Source organism: Montipora foliosa, chromosome 11 (assembly GCF_036669935.1).
Source record: "Montipora foliosa isolate CH-2021 chromosome 11, ASM3666993v2, whole genome shotgun sequence".
Taxonomy (NCBI): domain Eukaryota; kingdom Metazoa; phylum Cnidaria; class Anthozoa; order Scleractinia; family Acroporidae; genus Montipora; species Montipora foliosa.
In genome coordinates this window covers 476918-486917 of record NC_090879.1, presented here as the reverse complement: position 1 = coordinate 486917, position 10000 = coordinate 476918, and the positions used below count along the sequence as shown (strand labels likewise).

The window sequence follows — 10000 nt, the reverse complement described above, 5'->3', positions numbered from 1 at the left end:
GGGACAACATATGACGCGACATAAAAAAAATATGGCCACAGTGCGACCCCTGCCATGGCGGAAAAGCTTGTGGTAAACACTTGCGGTACATACTTCAGCCTACAATCTGGGACAAATTAAATGGAAAATTGAGACCACCCCTCCCCCCAAAATCAGTGATGGGAAAAAGGCGCGCTTTGGCCTTCATGCGGCTTCATCCTTGATTTGGGGGGGAATTGGGGCATTTCTGTTCCATTTTATTCTGTCCAAGATTGTTATTTAAATTGTTGGATAAACTGATAGCGACGGAAACCACAGTTTCCGCGGTCCTTTACACTAATCCCTGCGGGCCGACCGCGGAAAAACTAACAATACACCAATGCATTTTTGCAGGCCCGAGTTTAGGCTAATTGTAGCCTCTTGTTTGTTCTGAGTGTAAGGATTAAGCTTCCATGTGAAGAATGGGGAATTTTCCGTTGTAAATATCTTTCCCTATATTTCGTAATATATGGAAGCTTACCGTAAAATCGAAACGAACATTAAGGGTCATTAGGATGAGCATCGGCTGGAAAGCTTCAAAAGTATCGTTTTCAATGTCACGCCATAAGAAATAGATCCGAAGCCGTACAACAAGAACGGATTTTGTAGAAGACTAATGCATAAACAACCTTACCAAGTCTGAGGTCTTTGTGGTTCATTGTTTCTGAGTTATTTGCCCAAGCGTGTAAGGTCAACGTTATAGAGTTTTGAAAGGAGCAGCCATGGCGGTGTACCACCTTTCGACAAGAAATGAACGTTTCCATGAAAGCGCATACTTTTCACTCACGAGTGCACATGAGTATAAACACATCTCCTAATATACTTGAAACGTTTAAACTACGGAGAATCATAACGAGAAACATTTTTTTCAATCAAAAGCGGATTTCAGTATCTGGTGTCACGCAAGTCGCAGTTCTGAAATTCAAAATGCTGTATAATATTTTTAAAACCGAAAACGTTACGGAACTGGTAACTTGTAAAGAAATTTATTTATAGGTCATCTTCAACCCCGTATAGATAAAAACACGGAAGACCTCGCGGTTTTGATGTTAGAATTTGATGACGTCACTGTGAAAATTATGACGAAAGTGGGAGGGAACACGCTGACTCAATTCAGTGGCTAATATGCTCGTTCGATTTGGTCTCTTGACTACTGTATTTACTATATGAAATTATTTACAGTTCAATATACACAATAGCAGGAAGTCACCATCCCAGCACGTCTCAACAAACTTATAAAGGAGCGGCTCGTGTGCCACAGACGAAATTCATTGTCAGTAACAAGACAGACCCATGAAAAACTGACATCAATTTGTTTTTTACAATAACAAAAAGGCAGAGGGCTCAAAATTAAGTCAAAACACGAGAAGAAAGCGAGACAAAAATGCCAGAAACTTCAATCTGACGCGAGCAACATCGCGTCATTATCGCATAAATTATAAATTTATGTGTCTGTCCGCTTATTGACAATAAAAATTGGCCAATGAGCGCGCGAGAATTTTTGCAGTCATTGTAAAATATGCAATCAGTCATTCTTCAGGAAGCAACACTTGGGGATGCAAGCCAAGTATAAACATCCCTCTGAAGTCGATGTTATCGTCTCAAATCCACAATTTTCTGGCCAAATTAAGATGACTTCAGCCACCTCTATAGATGTGCTAGATAAATAGTGAGCAAGAGGAGAATGTCCCACTACGCCATAAGCAGAAGGAATACACTGAAAACCGCCGTGGATGAAGCCATCGGGAGTCATGCACTTTAGAGTTCAAAAAACAAATTCTTGACCTGTTGGACTCTTTGTCCAATTCGAAGAATAGATGGCAAAAAGTTGCTGATGCCAAGCAAGATAGCAAATCCCTGGCCCGGGTTGCTCAAAGCCTGGTTAGTGCTAACCGATGGTTAAGCGGTATCAAACCTATAGGTTTCCATGGTATTTAACGCGGGTTAGCGCTAACCAGGCTTCGAGCAACCCGCGCCTGGTTGTCATGTGGAATAAAGCAAAGCAAAGTATTTTATCAGGAATCTCCAAGAACAAGCAAAAGAGGAATGTAGGTGGTACGAGAGACATAAAGCGAGGAGACACACCGTGGGTGGGAGAGGTCAAAACGCTGGGAGATATCCATTGGCTGCTAAACGTGTCATTGTAGAATTCCAATTAAGAAGAGCAAAGGAAAGTAAAATATCCAAGCTTTGGCTTAAGACAACAATGAAAAAGAAAAGAGAGGCCTGTTATGAGAAGGAAGAGGCAGACAAATTCAGAGGAAGCAACAAATGGTTCGCAGACTCTAAACGCAGACTCGAAATTTCTTTGAGAAGAAGAACAGACCAAAAGAAGAATGCCGCAAATGATGGTAGGGAAGCCATACAACAGTTTCATAGAGATCTGGGAAGAGCAGTTCAGTCCAAGAAAAGGAGGCACAATTAAAAAGATTGACAAAACGCATGTTCGATGACTACCAAAGAACAGACTAAATGTAGATCAGGTGCCATTGCAATTAGCTGTTGAACAAGGTAAGACTTATGGAATTGAAGGAAGTAATCAAGTGAAGCTATGATTCTCGCAGTTATGAACGCAATTTTTGCAATTTCGTAGAGAAGCCTGAAAAAATTCAGGACTTCAACTGGGTTTGAACCCGTGACCTCGCGATACCGGTGCGACGCTGTAACCAACTGAGCTATGAAGCCAATGACGTTGGGAGCTGGTCATTTGTGAGTTCTAATAATCCCGTGAGGAATGAATCAACGATGAAATGATATATGAAATGGATCATATATGAACTGCAGATATGAAATCAAGTGAAGCTATGATCCTCGCAGTTATGAACGCAATTTTTGCAATTGCGTAGAGAAGGCTTCTCGAAAAGTAGTTAAAAGTACGCAGCTTGTGCTTTAATAAAACGTTTTTTGATTCGATTTGAGTGTGTAACATTGGCGACCCTGCCAGGACTCGAACCAAAGAAGCTTTTCATCAACGAAGAGCCGCCGGAAATTGTGAAGGACAAAGTGGTTTGGCACGTTTGGTTGATTTGTCGAGCGCGAGTTGGTTGTGGTAGACGTCGGACTAATTGCGACGTGAAGTGTAGCATTTCTATTGTGGACGGCTGATTGTACTATTGGTGAGTAAGAAAGATTTATTTGTTTGAAGTATGGCGAATATCGAGAGTCTACAGATCGAAATTCAGGCCGCGTTGTGTACCTTGAGCGAGGAAAGCCTTAAAGAAGTTTGTAGTGGGCTGAAAATTACTTTGCCGCCTGAGAGCAAGGGAAGGTTGGTCTTTATCCGAGCTTAAATAAATATCTTGAAATGAAGGAACTAGATTATGAGAAGCTCAAAGGGTTATCGTCGTCTCTAAGCACGCAGGAAAAATGAAGTGTACCAAAAGAGAAAACGGAACTGCCCGAGGCCCCTGAAAACATTAAGGCGACCGTCAAAGTAGAGCAAAAACCCACAGTATCAATTTCAAAATTCAAACGTGACTTCAAGATTTCGGGCCAGATTGGCGACGTGTCGCAGAAGGATCGGTTGAGTTTTTCCTCGCTATTACATCAAATTGAGAATGGGTTGAAGAATGATTATACAGAGGATAAAATTTAAGAAGCTGTAATAAAAGCAATAAATCCGGCGTTACGTCTAAGAAGTTATTTGGAGGGTAAGGCGGATTTAGCTCTGGCCTAATTGAGGAGAATTATGCGTTCGCATTATCAGGAGAGAACAGCAACTGAACTATACCATCAGTTGAGCTAAACTGTCCAGCAGCCAAAGGGAAAACCTCAAGAGTTCTTGATCCGCCCTCTCGATTTGAAACAAGAAATCTTGTTTGCATATCAAGAAAGTGATTCGGAACTGAAATATGAACCTACTTTACTGAGTACATGGCATGTTTGTTCATAGCTTTTCGCTTGGCCTGCAAATGAGAATATTAAGATCGAAATGACGCCTTACCTGGAGAAGGAAACTATGAGCGATGAAGAGCTATTCGAAAAACTCAATGTGTGTTTCAGTAACGAAATGGAGCGATCACAGAAATTTGGTTCACAGTTAACCCCCAAGGTGAATGCTGTTCAAGAAGGAGGGGACAAGCAGGCAAACTAGAATACTGAGGTGGAGCAAGCCCTTATGAAAGAACTAAGGTAGCTTAAGGCAGAAGTGGCTGCTGTCAAAGAGAGAATTCGGGCCCCTCCCCAAGCAGACGGACTGGAATTGGGTGAGGAACTCACTAAAATAACCCCGGGAACATCCAGTCACGTGACCATCTTGGTCAGCAACAATACCGACAGAAACATCTTGCTAAGGCGCAGAACAGAACTGGGTAGAATACACATGGTTAAGTCCGTTGTAACAATTCCAAATCCCCCCGACCAAATATGCACTCGCGGGGAGGAGAAATCTTATTCCGAAGCTACCTTACATCAAGGTCACAAACAAGATGAATGGGAGCCACCAGTTGACTTGAGTCAGCTAGAAGAAAACGAACAATTGATTGTCCGCGAAGTGCTAAGACAAGAAGCTGGTGCCTTTGGAAGAACCGACGATGATGTTGGCTGTGTTGTAAATTTGGAGCTTGAAATCCAGCTAAAGGACAATGAGCCAGTACAGAAGAACTATATCTCCATCCCCAAGCCACTCTTTGGGGAAGGAAAAGAGTACTTGGAAGACCTGATTAAGCGAAATTGGATCTGCAAGTGCCATTCGGCGTACTCCTCACCCATGGTCTGTGTTCGAAAAAAAGATGGAAGCCTGCGACGGTGTATCGATTATCGAGAATTGAACAAGAAAACATATCCAGAAAGGCAGCCAATTCCCCGATAACAAGATATCTTAAATGGTCTGGGCGGCAACAAATGCTTTACAGTTCCGGACCAAGGGAAGGCCTACCACCAGTACTTCATGGCAGAGGAAATTCGCCCCCTTACTGCATTTGTGACCCCCTGGGGATTGTATCAGTGGAATAGAATACCGGTTGGGCTTATGAATGCATCGGCGGCCTTCCAAAGGTGTATGAACGAACGTCTAGACGGCTTACGTGACAACATCTGCATTCCCTACCTGGATGATGTCTTGGTGCATAGTAAGACCTTTGATGAACACGTTCAGGATGTCCGACAAGTTCTGCGTCGCTGTAATTCTCGTGTTCAAGAAACGGTATAATAATGTAAATAAGAGAATAACGATATTTACATTTGCAGATTACCTGTCCTCTTACTACGAAAGTCAAGCTCTACATCTCTATGCAATAACCGCATTCAAAATTTCCTCCTATTACTTAATAAAAGTATATTATGGTCTTAGTTGTCTTTTTTCTTACGTATCAGCTAAGTTGCGGAATGCGCTACCTGATTTTATCCGTACCTATGAGTTTACTGGTTTTAAAAGAGAATCCAGGGCCGCATTTTGTACAGTGGCTTTTCTTTTTAATGAATATATCTTTAAATATTATGTATTTAGTAGGTATCTGTATATGCTATGTATTTTAGCTGTAAATGTAATGTATAGAGGATATTAGCTCCCGTAGTTATTCGGAAAAAGCTTATGACTGTATGTATGTTACCTTTAGCAGGGCGCATGCGCACACTTTGTAATCTGCGCCTCCAGTGCTTACCATATGACAGATAGAATGACTTTTCTCTTGAATATATAAGCCATCTAATTCTTACGCTATACTGACAAGGGCGGTTTGGAGCTGTGAGTAGGCGTGGGATTTGTCACATATGGTTTAGGGGCCTACATATCTCTCCCTCAATGCCGTACCGGGAGGCAAGGTCGGTAGCAGAAAGCAGCGAAGGGTTAACTGCGTCCAAAAGCGATCGCACGGGCCGAAATCCCGGGATGACTCGTTTGGTACGACGCTCCAGCGCCGGTGTCTGGAGGTACTGCTTTTTTCTCTCTTGTTCAAACATTCCGTCAGCGCGTGCGCAAATGTTCTGGCTCTTCGAGACACCGCGGCAAAATGAGTGCGCATGCTCTGCTTCCAACACATTCGAGCTTTTGAGCTCTTTGTTTTTGAGTTTATTTGGCGGTGAAGGAAAAGTTCTTTTGTACCTTTTGATGATCAAGATCTCACGCTCAACATGGACTCGACAGAAAAACTAAACAGTAGTTCCGAGTTGTTTCCAACGAGAAAGTCAAAAGAGGTGCTTATTTTAGGCATGAATTTATTTGTTTATGTCGTTTCCATGAGTTATCTTTCCCAAACCATGTTTGCTAGTGTTTCAGTCACACCGTTGAAGACCTAAAAGTTGTAAATTTTAAAATGATAACATTTTTCGTTTACTGTTTTTCGCTTGAGGGCAATTCCTCTAAAAACGCGGAGGGTTTTGACACAACAGAAGTTTTAACCTCTGACATGTGATACGAGAGCCATGGATTTTCTGTGACCTGGTTGTCCACAGCAAGAGCAATGGCTTGTCTGGTAGATGGCGATGCTCTTTCTTTTCCAGCTCTGTGTTGCTTTGCAGGACACACTAGGTTGTGGTATGATTAAATTTAATTGATCACTAGATTTCTGTTGATTTCATTGTCCCAGTCATCTGACCTGAAGAAATCTTGTGGAAAGTTGTGATATCTGGCTGGCTGTCATTTTGACTGTCATTACTTTCAAGATGTAAGCAACTGTTTTTATCTGGACTGTTTGACAAAACCTCTTATTAAGGGAGTCAGTTAAATTTAGTCTTTTTTATAAAGGGATCTTTACAAATAGGGCACAGATTTCCATGTTTTTTTTAAGTATCGGCTTAAGTGACATCTGACCATTTGTTGTTGTTATTTGTTGCTATTGTAGGTTTGTAGTTTCTTTTCGGTGTGGGAAAAGTGATCCCTACCAGTGAATTTTTATGCCAAAAAAATGTTCCTAGCCATGAGTTAGCCTGAATTTCGGTCGCCTCTCTCCCCGAGTGACTTAGCGAGTGGAGGAGGCGGCTGAAAATCAAGGCTAACCATCAGTTTAAAGCTGTTTAATTAGAGCTAGGATTTTTGCAGCTGCCTCTAACGACAAACAGTGCAACATTTGTATCAGTCAAGGAAAAAGGCCAACAAGAATGGTTACTCGTAAACGACTCTTATCAGTCAGCTTAGAAAATTAGCAAAAAGGTATTTCACGAGGGAGAGCCAGATAATAAATGGAACCAGGAGTCCATTACCAGGAGCTTCCATCTGTATTGTACCCTTGAGTCAACCCTTTCCGTATATTTCTATTTTTAGATCTACTAAATGGTGACGTATGTGATTGAGAATAGAATACAGTATGATTTTATTTGCTCAGTTCATAGTTAATGTACAATTTAAAGTCGGAAACAAACAGGTAAATAGATAAAATGATCACAATTGCATGATCAAAATTGCCACACCGGTTCTAAAATATTTATCATGGAGATCGATCATGCGCAAAAATTTAAAAAACAGGTTTGACAAGTCGCAACTGGGCTGACTCATCCATTTCTTTGGATGAGCGTAAATCAAAGAATGTCGAGGCGGCTGGCAGAGTCGTCTTTCCTCTTCCAGACTTATCACCACAACTACTGTGACCACCGCAACTACTGTGACCGTCACGACCACTGTGACAACCATAACCACCACAACTACTGTGACCACCACGACCACTGTGACCAGCATGACCACCACGACCACCACAACTACTGTGACCACTACGACCACTGTGACAACCATGAACACAACAACTACTGTGACCACTATGATCACTGTCACCACGATTACAACCACAACTACCATGACCACCACAGCTATTGTGACCAATACGATCACTGTCACCACGATAACCATCACGACCACTGTCACCACCATGACCACCACAACTACTGTCACCACCACGACAACCACAACTACTGTGACCACTACGACCACCACAACTACTGTGACCACCATGACCAATACGATCACTGTCACCACCATAACCACCACAACTACTGTGACCACCACGATCACCACAACTACTGTGACCACCACGACCACCACAACTACTGTGACCACCACCACCACCATGACCACTACGACCACTGTGACCACCAAGACCAAAACAACTACTGTGACTACCACGACCACCACAACCACTACGACCACTGTGGCCGCCATGACCACCACAACTATTATGACCACTGTCACCACCATGACCACCACAACTACTGTGACCACTACGATCACTGGCACCACCATAACCACCACAACTACCATGACCACCACGACCACCATGACCACCACAGCTATTGTGACCAATACGATCACTGTCACCACCGTAACTACCACAACTACCACAACTACTGACCATCATGACCACCACAAGTACTGTGACCACCACGACCACCACAACTACTGTAACCACTACCACCACTGTGACCACCATAACCACCACAACTACTGTGACCACTACGATCACTGTCACCACCATAACCACCACAACTACCATGACCACCACAACTAATGTGACCACCACGACCACTGTGACCACCACGACCACCACAACTACTGTGACAACCATGACCACCACAACTACTGTGAGGACCACGACCAGGACAACTACTGTGACCACCATGACCATCACAACTACTGTGACCAGTACGACCACCACAACTACTGTGACCACCATGACCAATACGATCACTGTCACCACCATAACCATCACAACTACTGTCACCGCTACGACCACTATGACCGCCATAACCACCACAACTACTGTGACCACCACGACCACTGTGACAACCATGACCACCACAACTACTGTGAGCACCATGACCACAACTACTGTGACTACCATGACCATCACAACTACTGTGACCACCACGACCACCATGACCACCATGACCACCACAGCTATTGTGACCAATACGATCACTGTCACCACCACAACTACTGTCACCACCACGACCAGTGACCACCATGACCACCACGACCACCACATTCACTGTGACCACTACGACCACTGTAACCACCATGACCACCACCACAACTACTCTGACCACACCACGACCACCACAACTACTCTGACCACTACGACCACTGTGACCACCAAGACCACCACAACTACTGTGACCTCCACGACCACCACAACTACTGTGACCACTACGACCACCACAACTACTGTGACCACCATGACCACCACAGCTATTGTGACCAATACGATCACTGTCACCACCATAACCATCACAACTACTGTGACCACTACGACCACTGTGACCACCATAACCACCACAACTACTGTGACCAATATGATCACTGTGACAACCATGAACACCACAACTACTGTGACCAAAACCTCTTATTAAGGGAGTCAGTCAAGCTTAGTTTTTTTTATAAAGGGATCTTTACAAATAGGGCACAGATTTCCATGTTTTTTTCAAGTATCGTAAATGACATCTGTGCATGAAAATGACCAAGTGATAACAGTTTCCTGTTGTTTCTTAAACATGTCATTTATTCTTATTCCAGTGCCTAAGTCTAAAACTCTTCCTGGTGTTTGTGTGCTGATCTGGTCAAACCATGCATGGCAAGCAACATTCCAGATTGTTTTCAGAGATTGTGATGAGGAGTTTAGCGTTGAATATTTTGTTGGTTTTTTGATGAAAAAAGCCAGGGTTGTTATTCATCTCTCATTTTTTCCTGCATGAGATCCTGCATGATGACAACAGTATTACTGCAAATTAAACATCACAGATGTGAGCATGTCAGTGATTAATACAAGATGGTTTCCAAACAGCTCTTCAAAATTGTCTAGGAAAGGGACGATAATTTTTTAGTTACCACACCTTCTAAGTCAATGTTTGACCAAGCCAATATAATTTGGTTTTCTTATTCAAGTAAACTGTCTTGCTTTCATTAATACAGCTGTATGTTATTCTGTCTTTCTCTTGCTGAGCATGGGTTTGGATATTAACTTCTGAGAATGCTACTTGTAATAGTCTTAATAATGAATATACGGTACTTACAACAATAAAATTAGAGAGATATTTGTGTTAGTGTATATTGTGTTTTGTG

At 42.8% G+C, this 10000-nt stretch overlaps 1 protein-coding gene and 1 long non-coding RNA gene across 4 annotated transcripts in view; one reads left to right on the top strand and one right to left on the bottom strand.

Annotated features, from left to right (window-relative positions):
• The window catches only part of LOC137977806 (adhesion G protein-coupled receptor L4-like), a 211498-nt gene that overhangs the window by 129724 nt on the left and 71774 nt on the right, over positions 1–10000 (bottom strand). The window lies entirely within an intron of this gene.
• The window catches only part of LOC137977820 (uncharacterized), a 12876-nt gene that overhangs the window by 2681 nt on the left and 195 nt on the right, over positions 1–10000 (top strand). Inside the window, exons 1-3 of one of the 3 annotated variants that reach the window (XR_011117887.1) lie at positions 6001–6150; positions 6306–6484; positions 9455–10000. The exon at positions 9455–10000 is cut by the window's right edge and continues 195 nt beyond it. This is a non-coding gene — a long non-coding RNA (uncharacterized lncRNA). Of the gene's footprint in view, positions 1–6000; positions 6151–6305; positions 6491–9454 lie in introns of those variants that run through there. The other 2 variants (XR_011117886.1, XR_011117888.1) reach the window with 2 other exon arrangements.